Consider the following 23,821-nt stretch of genomic DNA (forward strand, 5'->3'; position numbering starts at 1 on the left):
GGTAAATATCGAGATGAATATGAGGAGAGGGCAGTAATGAGAGAGAAGGTGGAGTTAGAGTAAGGAGGAGGAAAATACTCTTTACATGGCTGCGGTGCATCATTCAAACTGATGTGAGAGAGACACAGAGACATGCAGAGGTTGGTGTTGGAGGTTTGTTATGCACTGAAGAAAAGAGGACTCTATGAGTGCATAAATATTTCAGTCTTCTAGGTCAAAGATCGATCAGAAAGAAAATACATTTCTCAGTGGGTAAAGGCTTCGTGGCCTTTACTGGGCAGCAGTGTAAAAGCATCAGAAGCTAGAAAAGCACTCAACAGTCCTCTTAAATTCAATTAAGCTGCACCAACTTTCACTCAGTCATAGAGAGCGGTTATATGTTAATATGACGTTTTTTTCTGTCATCAGTATCAATGAATTATTCCCTGGGAAATATGTGAAAATGTCAATAAACAATCTTGTAATTTTCCAGGATCCAAACCGAGTTTTAACGTTCTCTCTTGGTCCATGCCTCGTCCTTCCACCAAGTGTCCTGGAAATCTGTCCTGGAAATCCTGCTAGCTAACAACCAACCAACCGATAAACTGTCAAATGGACAGGGGAGAAAACACAATCTCCTACATCTGGAAAGTAAGTTCAAGAGGAACATGAATGAAAGACAATATTTGACACAGATAACACAAACATAAACTTCAGTATCACACACTGCGGTTACATGTGTCCGATTGAAACCCGATTTCTGGCGTTGTCGGGTTTCAATCGAAGATCCATGTCATGTAACTCCACAAATCTAGATTTCTTGTGTCCGACTGAAGTCGGATAACCACCCCCAGATAAGTAGATCGGATCTGGCTGTTTATCGGACAACGCGCGCATGTAACTTTGGAAGCTAGACAACAACTGGAGAAGACGTCTTTGCGCATGCTTGAGATCCTGCCCCCCCTCCTCCCTCCCTGGCCGTGACCCGGAAGTCGACACGTAGATAAAATGTCGCTGCCCGGTGCCGGCCGGCACTCGCCATTACCATTCTAATCAAATGCGCCGTTCACATTCGCAGTACTCCTAGAACATGCACAACATCATGTAGAGGGACGTAGCTTCACCTTGCTCTCCGTTCGTCATCTTTCTTGCATGCTGAGTTGAAGGCTGTTGTTGTTTTTGTGTTGCTAGTGGTGACGAGGTCAAGCGGAAATGGCAGGATCACCACTAGCTGTAATGAAAACAGCGCCACCTATCGTAGCGGGGTATGAAATGCTTTCGGACAAGAGTCGGATTTCTTAGTGCCATGTACCCTGAGATAGAGCAGTTAACCCATAGAGAGAAACCCGATTTCGGCCGAAATCGGGTTTCTGCCATCATGTAAACGTAGTGATAGATCTGAAAATTAACATTTGAGAAGCTTCCTTTCCATTTACAGATTGTCTGAAATTTTTGAATCAAGTTCGTGAGTTTTCAGACTTCTTCTTTTGTCTCTGATCCACAAGCATGTGCTGCATTTGAGTCCCCACCTCATTTTCAATGCCTTTCTTAAAAGTGAAGGCAGTGGAAAAGGCAGCTGTCAGTCAAAATAGATTACAACAGGGGCTCAAAAACATGAAGTTGACAAGGGCCTTTTTGTCTTTTAGCTCTGCATTTGCATGAGACCAGTAAAAGATAATGGGAGTCTTATGTTTAGTCTCTACTGTGGATCAGGGCTTCTCCATCTGTTACCCTTCCCAGCCTTGTTGTAGGCAGGTCTTTCAATTTCCTGTCAGACCTGTCGAATGCTTTATCTTCTCTTCCGGTCTCACCTGAGGGTTTGATTTTCCCTCGGTCGATTCTATGTTTTTTTATTACTCTTCTGACCAGACTGTATTTCAAGTGTCAGTTATATTTGCATTCCTATTAAACTGCTGAGCACATGGGGAAAGGAAGGAAAGCGATAAACTGAAGATGCAGATTCAACCACAGCACGCATCATCAGCCTTGTATGAGAAAAAGCTGTATCAGCAGTTTCAGGGAAACGGATGCATGTTGAGCGACTGTTCATCATGCTCACAAAGAAAAAAATCCAAACGCATCAATGTTGAGGTTGACAGGCTTGATAGATATCGCTGAACAGTCGGAATAAAAATGCATGAATTTCAGACCATGGCAGTCATACATTATTAATACAACTTCCCACCATCAGTATATCACTGATCACCAATGTGTGACTTTTCTCATATGGTGGAATGTATAGGATGGAAATACACAATAAAAAATATGTATACCTGCCTGCACTGTACAATAGCAAGACACATTCATAGACAGTGTAACTGTGTCTCAATCCAGGGGCAGCATCCATACAGGCTGCACTGAAATTAGACAATCTAAAGGAATTTACTACTTGCATCAACAGATTGTCAAACTCTAATGGTTGCATATTTAGTTAATTCAATAATAATTATTTCCATGTGCCTGTGATTAACTCTCTACCTGTGTTGTAGCTGAGCGTAATATCATCTGTTTGTCTGTGGATAGGAACAGGTGCCATCTTTCATCCCACGTTTCCAGCTGTGGTTATTTACCATGGACTCGGAATGTCAGTACCTTCCTCTCCTCTTGCTTGCTCTGAGCGATTGTGGTCATCTCCCTGCCGTCCAGACCGCACTCTTCTCACACAAGATTTTCGGAGACTTCAGCAAAACCAAATAAAAATGCTGGATTTGATTTGAAAGAGCTGCTGTTGCAGATCCAGTGTGTTGACTCAGAACAATGAACCGTACACCTCAGCTGCTCCAAGCCAGCTCTGAAAGCCAGTGAGAGATTTTGTATAACAGGCTCCTGGCGGTTCCCTGTTTCTGTGCTTCTGCGTTAATGGCTTTAGATTTAATTATCGATTTTTCTCTGTGGATACGTCGATTTCCTCATCCTCTAACAAACAATAAGTCATTCAGGAGTTTAATGATCCAACACACACACAGAGAAGCTGGTCTGGTTGTATAGGCTGTTTAAATGGTTATATATGCACCTCACACACAGAATAAAGAATCAAAGTTAATTAACACATCAGAGCTTCAAAAGATATAGATGCTCATTTCTTAACCTCGCTTCACAACTCAACAACACACACTGACACACACACACACACACACATGATGCAGCTCCTGGAGACAGAACGTGACACCGTAAATCTGATTTGTATCAAACTCAGAGGAATCAGTGGGAAAAGATAAGTTTGTTCATCCTTGGCCAGCCCTTCCATTCATCATCCAGATGGTGCATCCACATCCAGATTAAAACACTGTGCCGAGTACAGCACCTTTATGTGCCAGGTTTAATAAAAGTAACTGCAAAACTCGTTTGGCATAAAGAAATATGGAAACCATCAGGAAAATGATCTGATGTGATCTGAGTTAGTCATATTATCTGTTTTTTGTTGTTGTTTTTCAAAGTCAGCTATCTCAGTTATAACAGTATGCAGAGCATATAAGCATTATTCGTAATATTACGTGAAAGAAGTTGTAATATTTGGAAAAAAATATTTGAAAAAACCCTCATAATTCTAATTGAAAAAATACATAGCTTTACGAGAATAAGGTCATCATTTTAGGCTGTGTGTCATTTTACCGGGGGAACTTCAGAATCTAAACCTGTTTTTGTTTGTGTTAAAATAGGTCTTTAATCTGGCTATACATGACTTTATTATAACTTTCAACTTTCTTCTTGAAATATAATATATTTTTTTCTTCATAACAACTTTCTTCTGAAGTACGATTTCCTTCCAAAGAATGATTTTCTTTTCACGTACAGTGTTAATGCTCCAAACAGCATCATTGCAGCAGATGACTGAAGTCTACACAAGCAAAGATGACAGGCTGTTTTTGACTTCCCTGAAGAAGACTAGAGCGACTTGATATGTTAGACATGGAAATGGATATCGATCCTTTCACTAGACTCAGACAGCTCACGCTAATGCATTTCCTCTGGTGTTAGAATAACATTAATTTGAAGACAGCAATAACTGGAGACCTGTAAAAATCGATCCAGTCAACATCCTGCAATGTCCACGTTAGTCTGATTGAAGAGCCCTGTGATCTGTCTTGTAGCAGTAAGGTAACTCATGATTGAAACTGAATACTATTCAGACCATGTACAAAATACAACACAAGCACTAATTGTCCAATGCATCAGTAATGCAAAGATGCTTTTTCGGTCTTCTCAGCTGATGCACCCAAAACAAATGACAGTGTCCCCTAGTGGCTGGTGTATTTATGACAGTGTAGTGTCAAGTCCACGAGGAGGTTGAGGTGGACTTTTCAATTAAAGTCCTATCCGATATTCTCATTCTGTTATTGCAGAACAGTCCTTCTGTACAGAACACTAGCAGGGCTACTAGTCTGTCTTTGGCGGACTCAGACGGCTCCACAGTGAAGATAAGCTCCTGTCATGAATTGACTGTCATATTTTCTAAATTGCAGATATTCAGGAGGTAACATGTTTTTTAAAGGTTGGCAGAAAAGATTAGCTAGATGTTTTCTGTATTTATTAACAAAGATGGGAGGCAGAGTGAGGGCCGGAAGGAGAAAAGGTAATTTGAGTTCCAGAGCTGAGATGCGAACAATTAAATTGAGCTCGCCCCTGGCTACTGGAAATTATTTTCTTATCAAGTAAACTGCAGCAACAAATTAGTTTAGATGGAAATGTATAGTCAGCTGGAATAAGTTTTGTTGAAGCAATGAAGAAATGTTGTTGTTAAATATGTTGGTACTGAACATATCACTTCAGTAACAGCTGGCATTGCTGCAATATTTGCGTATTATTTCACTCACCACTGTTGCTCAGACACCAACAACATTTTGATAATAGTCCTGATTTTTAATCTTATTTTAATATGTGGACTGAATTCTCTCAGAGAATGATGATGAGACGGCCAATGGTGTCTAATGACACCAGCACGATACTGTGAGAGGCTGCCTGAGGTTACCCACAAATGTTTTTTAAGATTAACATCACAGGGTCAAATTCAGTGTGAGGCTTCACAGAAACTTATTCCAACATGTCAATTGGCTTAGCCGCCCTCATCACACTTCAGCCCTTACTCCCTGATGAAAGGTCTGGAGCTTATTGCTTTCGGTTTCAATGGGCAGAGCTTTACAGTGATAATAACAAGCTCTCTTCACATATCACCGTCTTGTACTTCTGATTGGAAATTGAAATTTTGCCATTGAGGACCAAGCCCTACCCTTTGCTGATTCTCTCTTTCATTGGCAGCTAATTCCAACACGCTGGCTGATATGAAGGAAAGAACAGTTTGATTTGCAAAAGGCAAACAGATGAAAACACACAAAGATCAGGAGCTAATTAGTAGTTTGAAGCGTTGTCCTTCCTTTTTTATTCCCCACAGGAATTCAATGCCTGGTACGACTAAAGTACACTGTTCAGCGGAATTAAGGTCAAGTATCACTTTTAACTACCCAGTTGTTTCTTTGTGGTGATACAGCGGTGATGTGTCGCCTCACAGCAAGAAGGTTTGTGGTTTGAATCCTTCTGTGTGGAGTTTGTATGTTCTCCCTGTGTCTGCATGAGTTTTCTCCATGTACTCAGACTTCGTCCCACTGTTGTAGACACAAACAGATTGTAGTTAGTTTAACTACAGATTCTCAAATTAAGTGTACGAATGGCCTGCAGGGAAGGTACTGTCACTGGGTGCTCTACAGGTAGGGTACATCTTGAGCCATGTACATATTATAGATTGCATAGGAAAATGCTGCACATCTGGAGCCAGAGCCAGCTGTCAATTGTGATGTTTCACACAAACATTAATATAATGAGAACTGCCTTCAATGACAAAAACAGTAGGAGTGTGTCATTAATGAACAGACGGACAAAGACGCTTGGCTCACTAATTTGTAAGTGTGATGTGTCAGGATTGTGTTGTATTGTTGTTTGGTTGTGTCTCCTCCCCCCTTTCTCTATGCGCCTGGGTAGGGTGTTGTGGTAGGAGGCGTGGCTGGCTCCGGCTGATGCAGACGAGGCACACCTGCACTCAATCTAACCCAATCATCGCCTCCATATATACCTGGTCTCCTCAACACTTTGGCGCCAGATTATTCCGTCTTCGATGGTATTTAGTAGATAGCTTAGTCTCGCCATGTTCTTGCCTCCCTGATTTCCGCTAACCTTTGTGTTCTCTTCAACCCAGAACTCTGTTGTGCTTCACCACCTGGATCTGCCACTCGCCGTGTACTCTGTCTACTACGTGCTTGCTGCCTGCTACCTGCTACCTGCTGGAAACCTGCACGCTACCTACTTGCTACCTGCCTGCAACCTGCCTGCTACCTGCCAGCTGCCTGCCGCTCCTGTCTGCCAATAAACACCGTTACCTCCATACTATCCACTCTCCGTGTCTGCTTTGGGGTCCAACCTGTACTAAACCTTAACCTTAACACTCAATTGATTTCCGCATCCTGGCTATCGAGAGCGGGTGGGACGAGAGAGCGCTTCAGGGGGTGTTTCTCCGGAGTTTGAGGGACGAGCTGAGGGACGAGTTAGCAGCTAGGGATGAAACCGCCTCCTCAGATGAGTTAATCTCGTTATCCATTCGATTGGATTGTCGGCTGCGCGAGCGGCGGAAGGAGAGGTCCGGGAGGGGGAGTCACATCCCTTCCGTGATGCGGACACCGGGTCCTCTTCAGCGGGGGTTTCCGCCATCTCCACGACCATCATCCGGCTCCGACGTCATTCCTCCTCGGACCGCAGCTTCTCCTTCCTGCTTCGAGGAGCCGATGCAGCTGGGAAGTACGAGACTTACTCCGCGGGAGCGTCAACGGCGCCAGCTGCAGGGTCTGTGCCACTACTGCGGGCAGGATGGACATCTGCGGGTGCACTGCCCGCTCCGGCCAAAAGAGGGGGCTCATCAACCACTGGAGGAGCGTTGGTGAGCCAGTCCTCTGTCTGCTCGTCTCCTCCTCGCTTGATGATCAAAGGTACAATTTCGTGGGACCTGATCTCCCGCCCTCTGTCTATCCTAGTGGATTCAGGGGCGGATGATAACTTTATTGATTCCAGTTTGGCTACCCAGGTACGCATTCCTTGTCAGCTCCTTCCTCACCCGAAGGAGGTTTTTGCTTTAGATGGCAGACTCCTAGCTCAGGTCACCCATCGCACTGTGCCCATTAGTCTTTTGTTATCCGGTAATCATCATGAAACTATTTCCTTTTTTTTGATTCCATCTCCGGCCTCCCCAGTAGTTTTGGGGTTGCCATGGTTAAAACTTCATAACCCGCAGATCGACTGGGTCACCGTTTCTATCCAGAATTGGAGTCTATTTTGCCACTCGCATTGTTTACATTCTGCCATTCCATCCACATTATCTAAGTCACCTTCTCCTCCCAAACCAGTGGACCTTAGTTCCATCCCTCCTGCTTATCATCACCTCCAGGAGGTATTCAGTAAGGACCGGGCTTTATCTCTCCCTCCTCACAGACCATACGACTGTGGGATTGATCTTCTTCCTAACGTTTCATATCCCTCCAGCAAACTATATAACCTTTCCAAGCCGGAACGAGTCGCCATGGAGGTGTACATCACTGACTCGTTGGCCACTGGACTCATTCGTCCCTCTTCTTCGCCATTGGGGGCGGGCTTCTTTTTTGTTGAAAAGAAGGACAAGTCGCTTCGGCCCTGCATCGACTTCAGGGGACTGAATGACATTACAGTTAAAAACAAATACCCCCTCCCTCTCATTGACTCCGCTTTCGGCCCCTTGCATGAAGCAACTATTTTTACTAAATTGGACTTAAGGAACGCTTACCATTTAGTGAGAATAAGGGAGGGGGACGAGTGGAAGACGGGTTTCAACACGCCACTGGGACATTTTGAATATCTTGTCATGCCCTTTGGTCTCACCAATGCCCCTGCTGTCTTCCAAAATCTAATCAATGATGTGTTAAGGGACATGTTGAACTGTTTTGTGTTTGTTTATCTAGATGACATTTTGATTTTTTCCCGCAACCTCCAGGAGCATGTTCAGCATGTGAGTTTAGTGTTAAAGAGACTCCTGGAGAATAGACTGTATGTGAAAGCGGAGAAATGTGAGTTCCATGTGGGTTCTGTTTGTTTCTTGGGGTTTATTGTGGAGAAGGGTCAAATCAAGACCGACCCTGCCAAGGTTAAGGCAGTGGCCGAGTGGCCCACTCCTACATCAAGGAAGCAACTGCAGAGGTTTCTTGGGTTTGCCAATTTTTACCGCAGATTTATCCGGAACTATAGCAGAGTTGCCACACCCCTAACCCAACTCACGTCTGTGAAAGTGCCGTTTGTGTGGTCTCCGGCAGCCGAAGGTTCTTTTTCTAGACTAAAATGTTTGTTCTCTTCGGCACCTGTGTTAACCCATCCTGACCCTTCCTTACAGTTTATTGTGGAGGTGGATGCCTCCGACTCCGGGGTTGGAGCCATCCTCTCGCAACGCATCACATCGGACTGTAAGCAGCACCCCTGTGCTTTTTTCTCCCGGCAGCTCTCTCCTGCGGAGAGAAATTACGACGTGGGTAACCGGGAGCTGCTGGCAGTCGTGCTGGCTCTGCAGGAAAGGAGGCACTGGCTTGAGGGTTCCACTCACCCGTTCATCGTTTGGTCTGATCACAAGAACCTTTCTTACCTCCGTTCTGCCCGCAGGCTCAATTCACGCCAGGCTCGGTGGGCGTTGTTCCTGGGGCGGTTTCAGTTCACACTCACGTTCCGACCGGGGTCGAAGAACGTTAAACCGGATGCGCTTTCTCGTCAGTTTGCGGCCCCTGGGGAGGAGTCTTCGGGAAGCACCATTCTGAGATCGAGGGTGTGGTCCAGGGGGCCCTGAGGGACCAGCCCGTCCCACAAGGTTGTCCTGCTGACAGGCTGTTTGTTCCCGAGGCTGTCAGGTCTCCAGTTCTGCAGTGGGGACACTCATCCCGGATTGCCTGTCATCCTGGTGCCCGTCGGACCCTGGCTCTGCTGCAACAACGTTTCTGGTGGCCCTCCATGGCGGCGGATACCAGAGAATTCGTTGCTGCCTGTTCTGTCTGCGCCCGAGGCAAGGCTTCTCATCAGGCCCCTGCGGGACTGCTGCGCCCCTTACCCATCCCTCACCGCCCCTGGTCGCACATTGCGGTGGACTTCATCACGGGTCTTCCTCCCTCTGAAAGCAATACTGTTGTCCTTACCATCGTTGACCGCTTCTCTAAAGCGGCACACTTCATCCCGCTATCCAAACTTCCATCCGCCCTGGAGACAGCAAACCTGCTGGTCGTGCACGTTTTCCGGCTGCATGGGATCCCGGTGGACATCGTCTCAGACAGGGGTCCGCAGTTCTCCGCCAGGACATGGAAGGCGTTCTGCCTAGCGTTGGGGGCGTCGGCCAGTCTCTCTTCGGGATATCATCCTCAGACCAACGGCCAGACAGAACGGGCTAACCAGGATCTGGGAGCGGCTCTTCGTTGCGTGTCTGCTCATCACCCGGCGTCCTGGGCCACACACCTCCCCTGGATCGAATACGCCCACAACTCCCTGGTCTGCTCCGCCACTGGTATGTCGCCCTTCATGGTTACTAATGGTTTCCAACCTCCGCTCTTCCCTTCCCAGGAGACTGACGTGGCTGTGCCATCCGTGCAGGAACACCTTCGACGGATTCGTCGGATCTGGCGAGAGGCCCGGGCAGCTCTCGTCTGCACGGTTGCCCGCAATCAGCGGGTGGCCGACCACCACCGTACCCCAGCTCCCGACTACCAGCCTGGACAGAAGGTCTGGTTGTCATCCCGGGACCTGCCTCTCCAGACTGAATCCAGGAAGCTGACCCCGAGGTTTATTGATCCATTTGAGGTAGATCGGATCATCAACCCATGTGCGGTAAGACTGAAGCTTCCCTTGTCACTCAAGATTCATCCTACGTTCCACGTGTCCCTCCTCAAGCCAGTGTCCACCAGCCCCCTAAGCCCTCCTGCCGAGCCTCCCCCACCCACCCTGAACATTGATGGCCACCCTGCTTACACGGTTAACAGAGTGTTGGACGTACGACGGCGAGGCTGTGGCTTCCAATATCTTGTGGACTGGGAGGGTTACGGGCCGGAGGAGAGACAGTGGGTTTCCCGTGCCCTCATCTTGGACAGATCCATTTTGGACGATTTTTACGCTCTTTACCCGGACAGGCCGGGTCGGCCGCCAGGTGGCGTCCCTTGAGGGGGGGGTACTGTCAGGATTGTGTTGTATTGTTGTTTGGTTGTGTCTCCTCCCCCCTTTCTGTATGCGCCTGGGTAGGGTGTTGTGGTAGGAGGCGTGGCTGGCTCCGGCTGATGCAGACGAGGCACACCTGCACTCAATCTAACCCAATCATCGCCTCCATATATACCTGGTCTCCTCAACACTTTGGCACCAGATTATTCCGTCTTCGATGGTATTTAGTAGATAGCTTAGTCTCGCCATGTTCTTGCCTCCCTGATTTCCGCTAACCTTTGTGTTCTCTTCAACCCAGAACTCTGTTGTGCTTCACCACCTGGATCTGCGACTCGCCGTGTACTCTGTCTACTACGTGCTTGCTGCCTGCTACCTGCTGGAAACCTGCACGCTACCTACTTGCTACCTGCCTGCAACCTGCCTGCTACCTGCCAGCTGCCTGCCGCTCCTGTCTGCCAATAAACACCGTTACCTCCATACTATCCACTCTCCGTGTCTGCTTTGGGGTCCAACCTGTACTAAACCTTAACATGATGTTTTGTCCAATTCGTCCCATTCTGTTATTCGTGGTTTGACACTCATTAATAAAAAAAAATATTAAAAGGGGTGAAAACTGACAAAGCTTGTGAGTTTGACAGTTTTTTGGTTGACAACTTTGGTCCAGTCTGAAATACCTCAGCACCGTTTGGATGGATTGACACAATATTCAGAAAGTTTTCCTCAGGCGCTGTGATAAGGTTGACATTTTTTATGTTTTTGATGAAATGTCTGTGTGTGTGTGTGTCTGTGTGTGAGTTGAGAGCGAACAGGTGTTTCCCTTTCTGCAGCTTTTGTCCACTGACCTTTCCTCTTGAGAAAATGACTCCCCCCCCCCCCCCCACACACACACACACACAAAGCCAGATTGTGTCCAGATATATTTTCTCATTATATTTAGCAGGCTGACTCATGGTGTCCTCCATTGTTTTAGGTGAACGCTCTCATTCAGATTTGTCCATGAGATTTGATAAAGCGTGATAAAGTCTGTTGTCTTGTGCTATTTTAACTTTCAGAATTAACATCCTGTGGGAGTATTCTTTGTAAAGCTCGGAACAGACTGATTCTATCAGTCGCCCACTGCGCTAATTGACAAAGCTTATTGACTCATCAGGGTGTTCATCACTCAACAAGAATGATTTTTTCATCAAAGGCAATCAGCCAAACAATAGACCTGAGTAAAGAGTAAATAGGTTCTTGTGCACCATGCTAGTGAATTACCACTTGTACAATCTTTAAGTAGCACTTCCCACCTTGTTCGTATCTATTAGGAGCTCCTCTCTTTGTCGTCTCCCTGCCGACACAGATACAGCGGAAGTTTCTAATAGACAGTGACTCATGGCAGACACGTGCAGTGCAGCAGTCTTTGTGAAGTCTGGTAATGGATTTTGAGCCTGTCCACGACTTCCCGACGAGCTGCCCAGTCCAGTGGAGAGAGGAAGGGAAGACGAGTGCGAGCGGCGGGAGGCTAATATTAAAGGAAACAGGAACACATGTAAGTGAAGCTCCAGGTGTTGCTGACACGTTAATGCTTCAGTTTAGTCCGAGCACAGTTCACAGACCGAACCACGTCCTCTATATGAAGGAAGAGGAAGCTTTTTAACTGGTGCTAAGTCATTTATGAGCAGTGTCGCAGAGGTTATGTTGGGGTCCATCATCCGCTGCGTCCCGTGTGACTGAGCAGATGAGTGATCGTCAGCAGAACTGTCACTGTCCTGGACGGCATAATACCAAGGTTTATATGGCTGTTTCTAATATTAACATACACAGGTCAGAGTATTAGGAACACCTCTGAATATAATGAATATCGAGGACATGACGTCGCCCACAAAGTGAAGCCATGGTTTCTGTCATTTTAGGTCGTTCTTATCAACCTGCTCAAAAGTTTGGTTTTAATTATTTATGTAATGCTGTAAAAACAGGGTGAACATTATGATTGACAGCTGAGACAGACCTACAATTGGACATGTGTATCAGTGGTGACCCAGAAACTGCAGGTCGGACTCTGGTGAATCAGACCCTGGCAACCTTATCCAGGATATTCTGCCAACAGAAGGAAATGGTGTCTTTATATACAGTCTATGCACCAAACGAATACCTGTATAATAGCAGTTTCTATTTATAGTAAATCAGTATATAAGATACTACAGCAACCATCAGTGAATAGCCCAAAAAACTTTTCCTCTGTATTTTCTCGGGAAGAGGTGCATGTGTGAATGCAAATGTCGGAGTGAAACCCTAGGTATTTTCTGCAGATTTCATCTGCCTGGCCTCCTGGTATAACATCATTTGAGTTGATGTGTTGAACACAGCAGGGGATCCCCCCGCTGGAGTCAGATGTCAAGAGAGTTCGTGGTGATAAGAGCTGACGATGGTGTCGAGCTGATGTAAAGAAAATCGCTTGATTTCGTTTTAATACGTGACTTCCTCTGTCTGCTGCACCCAGCTGCTCCACCTGTCACCTGAATAATGCAGAGGACATGATGCCGCTGTGGACGCGTCTGTGCAGAGAACCTCCCGCTGGGTTGTGCATGTGTGAAAAAACAACTACTGATTTCACCCGTAGGTCATGTCTGAAAACGGCTTAATTATTAAGGATGTGGTAATGAAGACCCTTAGAGGGTGCTTTGTTGAGCAGAGGATATTTGTTTACATACAATTACATTGTGGTGGAAAACAGGAAGCTTGGTCTAATAAAGCCTTGAGTACTGTCAGGCTTCTGCCAAATGATTTCTAATAAGGAGACAAACAGGCAGCTGCCTCAGACTGGCTTCATGTCTTTGTGTTACTGTGTGTGAGCATATGCACAGTGACGTTGTGGACAATTTAAAACCAAGAACACTTGCCATCATCATCACAAGCTTGTTCAAATAGTTTTGTAGTTATTACATCTTTATACAAACTTATTTTCCATTTGAGGGAGACAACGGTGGAAGCATCACTACAACTCAGCAGGAACCGAGCGAGGCCTGTGCTGAACAGTGACCTCCGACCCTGGACAATTCAATTAAGCACAAGAAGAATTTTAACCCAATATTTTTAATCACAGACAAATATTCGAACTCACCGACAACACTGTCACATTGTGGTCAAATCAGGCATCTTTAGGAGACTGATATCTACGAATGTGTGCAATTTTGTATTGTATTGTATTTAAATGTGGTTAAGTAACAGTGTTTTATACACTCAGCGTTATTTTAGTTGGCAATGCGGTGTCGTGAATAGAAAAACCCTGCAGAGATCCCACTCGCACAAACACGAGGGTAAGAATTTACTCTGTATTCAGTTTGAATGTACCCTTATCTTCACAGTTTATGTACTATTAAAATATAAGAGGCAGTATGTGTTAGGCAGTAAGTATTACACGTAAAGTGCAATTCAGTTGTTATTGTAATTCAGAGTTGGTATTATTGAACTCTTACAGGGACTATTTCTCTTCGCGGGTGAAGAACCACAAACATGTCATCAGACTACAGTTGCTTTTAAAACCAGACATTACCACTGATACAGCCCAACTCATCGTAAAGGAGCGGTTCACTGTTTATTTGGCTCTGGTTTTACTAGGTTACAAACCTCCACAACAACAAAAGCTCCTGTTCTCAGTATCTATGTGGTAACAACACGATTAGAGCTAATGAACCAGCTGGAATCATGTGAGGGAGCTCTGTTTTCCTTGTTCCTCACATTCCACTGACACTGTTTGAATGCCCCAAAAGTCCAGCCTTAATTAATGAGTGGAAAAAAGAAGTGCTCAAAACAAATGAGTCCGACATTACTATTCAGCTCATGAGAAGAACAATGTTGGATCTTTTATTCAGTTGATGTTTTACGCAGAAGCGTCTGTGAAGCGTCTGCACATGGAAACACAGGGAAGAGAGAAGAATGACTGGGTTACCAGGCAGACAGATGGAGGGAGAGCTGGATGAAGGCAAAGAAGGCAGATAACAGCCAGACAGACAGATGGAGGAGGATGAGACACAGCAGGTAGAGAGAATGAAGAAGGAAAAAGGAAAAGGTGCTTGGTTCGATCATTGATGGAGTAAAAGGAGAGAGACGGTGAGAAAACACTGGTTGCCCTCAGAAAGATGCTAAACCTGCAGCACCGATTAAAGTCATCGCAGATAATCTTGATATACCACACGATCCTTTCTTTTTTTCTCCTTTTTTTGTCATTCCGTCCAACCTGTGGCCTCCTCCTCTACAATGCTACTTTATAATTGCTCTAACTCCAGAAGCTTTGTATCTTCCTTTCACCTTTCATGATCACATCGTCCTTCTCTGTGACCTTCTCCTGCAGCCGACTCACCGTCCACCTTGTCACACATTGATTTGGCCATTTTCAATTTGTCCTCAGAGGCAGCCTGAGCCTTCATCTCGCCATGTTCTTCCATCCAGACATCCCCTCTCTTTGAACTGAAGCCGTCTCAAAAACACTTCCGTCTCTTCTCTCCCTCTCAGCCTCCTCCTCCCTGAACTTTTCATCCAGAGTAATTCACCTGTTCATGGTCTGTTCAGTCTTTTCGCAGCTGAGAGCAGGACTCCACCACTGACCTCAGTGTTATGATCATGTTCTCAATGAAGGCTCAAGCGGATGGTTGTCATACTTTCACCTCATCATTTTCCCTTTGCTTGGTCTTTCCGCCGACCTCTCAAGCAACTCTATCACTGTGGGATGACAGATACCATATCCACTTCAAGCCCACACCACATATTTGGAAGCTGTTTGTAGAATGGTAAATGATTTTGTATTTATTTAGCGCTTTTCTAGTCTTGATGACCACTCAAAGCTATTTACAGTACATTTTTACATTCACACACACATGCATACAGTCTATGAGGGGCAATTCAGGGTTCAGCATCTTGCCCAAGGACACTTCGGCATGCAGATGGGGAAGACTGGGGATCGACCTGCCGACCTTCAGGTTGAAGGACGACCGCTCTACCCCTCAGCCACAGGCACGTACTTTCAATAAATTCTTGGCAGGTGATCAGGATGAACCATTTGTATTTTTACTGCTGCTGAGCCCAGTCAGGAGGTGAGTAAAAACGTCTTTTCCTCTCCACTTCTGCAATATTGCCTTGTGATGTTGAAAAAAATGACCCAGCCAAAGATGGATGAGGACAAAAGTATGATGGATAGATGGATGGATGAACTGTTGTGGAGTAAGTGTTGTAATATCTGCAGAGAGAATATTCCAACCCTCACCTTTGGTCTCAAGCTCTTCGAGGTGACAGAAAAAACAAGATTGCAGAGAGCAACGGCTGGAATTAGTTTTCTCCCTTGCAGAGAAGAGAGCACAGAGTAGAACTGCTGCTCTTTCATGTCGAAAGGGGACAGATGAAAGGGTCCAACCTGGAGGAGACCCGGGAGAAACGCAATACTCACTCAAGGGACTAACTTTCCCATATGGCATGGGAATGTGTCAGGAGGTCTAGAATAGCCCACTTGATCGACAACCTCCACGACTCGTGCCTGTATAAGTGGAAGATATGGAAGGATGGATGGTGACGTTCAAATGAGTTAAGCTTGATCAAAAATGAAATTCATTTTTTTTTAATTTAATTAGAAAAACTCCCATTGATGTTTGTTTTTAAGCTTGTAAACAATTTTCTTCTTTGAAAGTTTGAAAAAATTCAGACCTTTCTTTGATTGTGTGAACTCCATAAAGTGATGGTGTGCTTTTTTCATTTCCATACTGATGAGGGTTGATGGTTCTATGTTAGGGAGGAAATCAACCTGACTCTACTGGTTCCAAGAATAATCATTATGTGAGCAAAGAAGGAAACTACACAGCGACAGAATGAAGCTAATGAGGAGGTAGGAGAAGAATCATTCACAGACACATAGACTCTGACTCTGGCACATCAGGTTGAAGTGAACGGCTGATATGAAAATGCAAATACTAGTGGTAATGGTATGGATATGACATTTGTGTCCTAGCAAGACACATATTAAAATCTGCAGTGACGATTTGTGGATGGGTGGTTGGGTGATTGGATGGACAGAGGGGTGGATGACTGGGTGAAGGGATGGATGGATGGATGGATGGATGGATGGATGGATGGATGGATGGATGGATGGATGGATGGATGGATGGATGGATGGATGGATGGATGGATGGATGGATGGATGGATGGATGGATGGATGGATGGATGGATGGATGGATGGGTTAAAATATCACTTCAGTTGGTGACACACAAAGAAATTCACTTTGCTCAAATTAATACGCTATATTAACACAATTAATATCAATTTAATATAATGATATTGAGTCAACAGTTCTTACTGATCACACACAAAAGTTAGTTTCCCTTACCAACCTCTCTCCACTCTGTCTGTACTAGATGTTTGCGATCAGGCCTTCTGTTGACTTGGCGGCCGAACTCTAAGCTCATTGAAATACTAAATCGACAGATCAGAGCTGAGCTGTTTTTCTCATTATCACACATCCCAGACAAAATCCTAAACCAACTCCATTTTAACAAAAAACTAATCTAGAGCCCTCGTCTAGAAATGTTGAGTACGTGGCTGTGACTTTTCTCTCCTCTCTGAGCATCACACATTTCAGTGTTACACCAGGGGGCCATATTTTGTAGGAGAATGAGTTGCTAAAAGATTTCCCCCTGCATGTTCCGATGATGGGAACCAGTCTGATGTAAAAACGTCTCCTTGTTAGGACTCAAAAAGATGGAGCAACCAAAAAACCCCTAACCCCCACCACCACCAGCCCGAGAAAACAAACATGTCTGAAATACGAGGGAGACCTCTGCTTTGAATAAACATGAATTGAGTTATGCTACATACCCTCAGGCTCTGGTGAGGAAAATACATGGTTGGCATTTGCATAATGGACATTCTGTCTATATTCATATCTGTAAGTTTCCTGGTTTTTAATCAAACAGGACATGGGCCTCTGTTCTCTGCAAACCATATATATATTTATATATATATATATATATATCCAGCAAGAAACACAAAGGAACTGAGACATTTTTACAGAGAATGTTTAATCTTTAACTTGTAACTTTCTCCTTAAAGGCTCAGGGTGTAGAATTTGAGTGACATCTAGTGGTGAAGGTGCATGTTGCAGCTGAATACCCTTCACCCCAGCCTCGCCTTCCAAACACAAAAGTGAACCTGTGGTAGCCTTCAGTTATCACAAAAACTTTAAAGGTGTTTAGTTTGTCCTGTCTGGACTACTGCAAAAAACACTGCTCCCTCTGTAGAGAGGACCCACTCCCAATGTAAACATAAAGTATTTAAATATGAACGGCTCAGACTTGGGTAAAGAAAACAACAATTCATATAATTGAGATGAAACACTACGATTAGAAGACAGCATGTGTTGCTTTAGACTCAGTTGCATATAAAATATGAATGTCTTCCTCGTTGTCTGACTGGGACTGGATTCCAATGTAACTGGGCTAATTCAGTTGTTTGGTCAAAAGAAACTGGACTTTGGCCTGAACTGACCTAAGCTTTGTTTTACCTTTGAAGTTTATTTCCTTTAGAATATGAATCACTGTGGCAACCAATCCGGAATCTTTTTGCTCTGAGGCAACAGTGCTAACATGCCTCCCAGCAGTTATTATTTTCTTATACATTAGAAATATTAACCATAAATATAAAATTGATCAAAACAGATATAACATTTATGACAATGGTTGTTGGATGTTTAGGCTGCAGCCTCACACTTTCAGCCTCATAATGACAAACAGTTTAAAGTTATGTGTAAAGTGTGTGTGTGTGTGTGTGTGTGTGTGTGTGTGTGTGTGTGTGTGTGTGTGTGTGTGTGTGTGTGTGTGTGTGTGTGTCTGTGTCCCCTGCATTGTTACTGTGAACTGTGTGAGTGATGGAAAGCAGAAGGAGCTGCTTGGTAAACAGCTCCCTCCAATGGCCGACAAGCAGAACAGTTCTGTTCACCTGTTCAGGCAACAGGACTGAGGTTCAGATCAACAGTCTGTAAAACAAACAAAGAGGTGTTTCGTTTTATTCCAGGAACCATCGCACTGTGAACATGTGCAGCTGAGGAAATTCTCTGTTTACCTGATACATGCACCTGTAGCTGTTAAAACTGTTATGAGCCTATGTGCTGGTCTGGTCACTGTTATAAATCTTACATTTTCTAAGCTTTGTATCAAAAACTTTTACAAGCATAATCTTTGTTTGCTTCCTGGAGGGAGGAATGAATCATTTTCAATTGAAGTCCACCTTCAGAATAAAAGCATACCTGCTCTATTATATTCTGGTTTCCCGAGGCCAGAGAGAGACGCTGCCATCATGAACAAGTTTGTGGTCAAATATCTTGTCATCTGTAGATCGTGTTTTTCTGAGAATGTCTCTTGAACTATACAGTTGTCTTTGACAACCTTGACAACTTAGGTTTTATTTTGAAGGCATCATATTTTATTGTGGCTTATTGCTAGGTAATCTAATGTGCCACCACCTGTGATTTGGTAGATTGAATTATTGACAAAGGAAATAAAGAGGACATGAGGTAATGTGTTCTTTTGTATTTGTTATGTATTTGAGGTTATTGTACGTTTGTGCAATTGGCTCTATTGTGTATTTACTGTTGTTTTCTGTAACTCCCTCCACTCTCCTGCCTACAACAATAACACAGCAGCCCTGCTTCTCTTCATTTGCTCCCTGTTGGTTCTAGAATTGATTTTAAGATTTCTCTGATCACATTTAAAGCACGCTGGAGCCTGGCCTCAAGCTACATCACAGAAATGTTGTCCCCCTATGTGCCTGTTCGCAGCCTTATATCCTCAGGTGGATCACTGCTGGCTGTTCCAAAGGCCAGTCTGAAAACTAAAGATGCCATCAGGGCCCCTCTGTGACATAGATTATGTAAATAGTGATTGTGTGAGGATGACCACTGCACCTTCTGTTGTTAGTGTGGCTCTTTCTTTACCTCCTAACTGAAACTGTGAACCAGCTCATGCTCAGTAGTTTACTGATGCTCTTGTACACTGTCCATCTTTATGAATTCTGGTTTCTTTCTGGTTCAGACAGTTCCTCACCATGTGGAGTCATCTTGTTTGAAATTGTTTTTATTATTTCATTGCATTAGTAGAAAGTATTACATGTTCACTTATTATTACTTTTCTGCAGTCTATTTCTGACTGTCCTTTGCTGCTGTAACAAGGCAGAGGGTGTCGCTCCTTGTACTATTTGTTGAGCCCTATGAGGCAAATTGTGATTTGTGAATATGGACTACACAAATAAAAGAAAGTATTGATTTGATTCTGAGTCTCCATCAACTGAGATGCTAAATGGGAAAGACAGTTTAGAAAGTTGATGGAATTATTACTCTGATTCATCACTCGTACGCAACAAGAAACAGTACAAATTCTCAAAATGTTTGTTTACAATTGTGACTCAGTAATAGGAGATTTCGTTATGCACAAAACTCTTCACAGCTCACAAACCCCTATCGTGCACAACAGAACAAATCATTTATAAAGTGGATAGAAGTTTTATATAAAGAGTTAAAGCATGAAAATAACTTTATTTTCTGGCTTTCAACTTGAGAAATTTGTAAAGTTAGAGTTTAAATGTGTTATATCATCTTAAATAAAACCTCTATTTAGTTCTCATGTAAACAAATGAAGAGGACAACATGATCAGATTCAACTTGGAGCTGCACAATCAGAAAATGTATGAATATCAGTCTGTTATCAGGATTTGTTATATTTCCTTCTCTTCCTTCATAATTACTGGATGCAGCAGTTTCTCAGAAGCACATATTACGGCGATAAGACATCACAAACCAAAATCAAACTCTGTGTAATATCACGTCATATCCTTTAATTAGAATAGAAAAAGTGTATTTACATTCACATGTACAGTGGCATACAATACAACTTTACAATAACGGCGTGCTCCAAAGTCTGTACAGGGTTAAAGTGACACATGTTGAGTTTACAGTGTGGATGGATGAAGACGAGGTGCAAACTTTACAAGCCTCTGACTGAAGGAACGGTTCACCTGAGCCGGTGAGGATCAGAAACATGATGTAAAAGTTTTGAAAATATCTCATCTCTCATTTGATATTTTACACATTTTCATAAGATCAGACACTCATAATTATTAATAAAATCTGGACAGTGGTGTTTCTTCAGTACTTTTCAGTTTCCCGATAAAAACACTTAAAAACGTCTTTTTGCTGGAATAAAAACCAAATGAAATGTCTTTGTGTGATGTCTTACTTTCACATTAACTCATTTATTTCCTTATTTCCTTCTTGACTCAGCCCCGTCATGAAAGCTTGAAAGTTTTCAGTGACACAGCTGACGGACTCCTCAGGCCGGACCTGCTCCTTCCTCACAGCTTCTTCAGAGGCCGCTGGAGCTTCCTCCTCTGTCTCCTCGGTCCTCTGGCAGGATGGAAAGCCAAAGGTGATGTCCACCTGCGGCTGATCCTTGTAGGCGGCAGCATGGAGAAGTACCACGGGCTTGGATGGAACGCGTCTCCTCTTCTCGCCCCTCCGATCAAGTCGGTTCCATGGCTTCTTTTAGGAGGCGGAAGTCTCACAGAACACAACAGCCTCCCTGTGGGGAGTGGAGCCTGATCTCTTCCTTGCGTCCACTGTGTCCTTCAACAAAAGGGAGAGCCTTGGTGACCTCTTCCCTTCCTCTGCAATGAACTCCAGCTGGTTGTAATAGGAGTCCATCACCTCCCTGGACGTGACCACCTCCAGGTCCTGCTGGATGAGCTTGAGGAGCTCACAGAGGCTCTCGAGAGACGGACCGTCTCCGTTCTGCAGCAGCCTCCTGATGCAGCTGTGCATTGCTTTCTCAGCCAGAACCTTTGATAGGAACAGCTCCCCAATAAACCTGATGGTATTGAGGGAGCGACAGGAGGGTCTGGCGTTGTTTCTCTCTTCCCTCAGCCGATCCTTCACCCTCACGTCCGTGACTGGCTCTAGGCAGGACACCCCCTTCTGAGAAATGTCCTCCCTGTCAAAGTTCTTCCTGAACTCCGCCTGGCAGTGTTTGACCAGCAGAGACCTGAAGGAGACGCTGGCTGACAAGTCGGACAAGGATTGGAATTCCACCTGAAGTGAAGAAAACCATAAGGAAATATTAACACAAATGCAACTCACATACTTAGGAAAACATTGTGATTATTTATGTGTAAAGAATCACTTTATAAAGCAAACACCAAATGCAGTCAACAGTGATCAGTGTGTGCTGATTTTTATCCTCAACTCTAAATGAACGTATTATTTGATTAACCAAAGGGACAATTAATTTTGATTCATTCAGTATTTCAGGTATTCCTCAATTAAGTTGTCTTTGATCATCACAAATCCTTATTTTAATTTTTCCTTTCTTACTGTTTGAAAAAAAATACTTCTGTATCGATACCCTTCTAATTCACAATATGGGTCAAAAATGACCTGTTTTTATTTCCTATGTTATTTAATGCATGGCATGAATGTTTCTTTGCTATATCTCTGAATTTCATTTATTTCTTCATTTAATATTCCAGATATTCATTAGTTATCTTGTTTTTTTGATTAACAGAAATCATTATTTTCTTTTTACCTTTCTTACCTTATGAACAAATGTAAATTCTTATTAAGAGTTTCTTCATAATCCATTACTAGTGATAAAGAATAATATGTCCAATGCAAAATTCATATTTGTTTGTAAAGTAATAAAGAAAAAATAAAGATTCATATATCTGGTAATCAAAAACAGGATATATAATGAACACCTAGAATATTAAACGATAAAATGCATTTATCTCAAAGATATGACCCACGTTGTGCATTAGATGGGGTTGCATAGCTTGTTTATCAAAGTGTTAAATGAATGTTACAACCTGCAAAGAAAGATAAACTTCTCAACTAAGTAAGAAACAGGATTATAGCTTCCAGTCATAGATGCATCACTTACTGTTGAGAGGCGCTGACACAGCTCGGCGAAGACTGCAGCAGAGTCTGGTCTCTGCACGGCCCTCTCGAACACGATCTCCACCGCTTCCTGCAGGCTCTCCTCACCGTCCAGCTCCTCCTGACTCAGAGCCGTCATGAAAGCTTGAAAGTTTTCAGTGACACAGCTGACGGACTCCTCAGGCCGGACCTGCTCCTTCCTCACAGCTTCTTCAGAGGCCGCTGGAGCCTCTTCCTCTGTCTTCCTCTTCTCTCCGAGCACAAGAGGAGCTGGCTTGGAAGTTAATTCCACGCTTTTCTTTTGTTTTGGGATCATATCGATTCAAATAAATCGTAGTTGTCTTCAAAGCAAATCCAAAGAAACGGGTTCAGGTGAAAGACACAAGTGCAGGTGAAAGAAACGAGTTCAGGTGAAAGACCAGAGTTCAAATAAATCGTAGTTGTCTTCAAAAATCCAAAGAAACGAGTTCAGGTGAAAGGCCAGAGTTCAAATAAATCGTAGTTGTCTTCAAGTCAAACCCAAAGAAACGAGTTCCGGTGAAAGAAACGAGTTCAGGTGAGAGATCAGAGTCCAGGTGCAACCAGCCGAGGAGTTAGACGAGAACTGACTGAAAACTGACGGTTAAGTGATGACGGTAAGCGATAGGAAGCAGGAGGGGCGGGGGGTTGCCATGGTGACCTGCAGTGACCTGCATCATATGAAAATGTATCTAAACAACCTATACAGATAGATACACACATACACACGTACACACACACACACACACACACACACACACACACACACACACACACACACACACACACACACACACACACACACACATACATACATACACACACTAAACACACATCAAATGAGATGATAAATGGGAAAGACATTTTAGAAAGTTGATGGAATTATTACTCTGATTCATCACTTGCACGTATATACAACAAGTAACAGTACAAATTATTCTAAAAATGTTTGTTTACAATTGTGACTCAGTAATAGGAGATTTTGCTATGAACAAAACTCTTTACAGCTCACAAAACCCTATCGTGCAGAACAGAACAGATAATTTATTCTATAACTGAGTTTATATTTGTATGCATTTTTACATTGCTTTGAGCAGTGTGATGGAAATAAATGTATTATTATTAAAGTACAGATTGTTTTTTTTTTTAAGACTGAAATCTTTTGTTGACAAAAATATTCAGGCTCTTTAATGAGGCTTAAAACTGTTGTCACGTGATTCCTGTTCAATGTAATTATCCTTGAGCTGAAACTAGAATGACTGAGGCTGACTGAGGTGATTGAAGTCTCAGGATCATAAGATGTAACTTGTGCCAGATATCCTATTGTATCTATCGGGATCCATCACATCCTGACGAGTCTAATCATATTTTAAAGTGAATGTAGGATTATCTACATCAATTCGTTAAAAGATGAATATTTAGAGAAATCATGTCAAAAGAAGGGGGCACCCGGATTTGAACCGGGGACCTCTTGATCTGCAGTCAAATGCTCTACCACTGAGCTATACCCCCACTTGTTATACGATGCGAATCTTCATCTATATAAAGATTATACCCATTCATGTCTGTATCTGATGTATTATAATTTGTGTTTAGGGAAACTACACACACATGCACCTCTGTGTTAGTGACCGTGATCCCAGTTATGTCACAGGAACACGGTTCTACACACGCACACACACGCACACAC

At 43.7% G+C, this 23,821-nt stretch overlaps 1 non-coding gene across 1 annotated transcript; it reads right to left on the reverse strand.

Annotated features, from left to right (window-relative positions):
- Window positions 1-23,571: 23,571 nt before the first annotated feature.
- Window positions 23,572-23,643, reverse strand: trnac-gca (transfer RNA cysteine (anticodon GCA)). The gene has a single exon. It is a non-coding gene; the product is annotated as a tRNA-Cys (tRNA).
- Between the last annotated feature and the right edge of the window lie 178 nt (window positions 23,644-23,821).

This window comes from Limanda limanda, chromosome 20 (assembly GCF_963576545.1).
Source record: "Limanda limanda chromosome 20, fLimLim1.1, whole genome shotgun sequence".
Lineage (NCBI taxonomy): Eukaryota > Metazoa > Chordata > Actinopteri > Pleuronectiformes > Pleuronectidae > Limanda > Limanda limanda.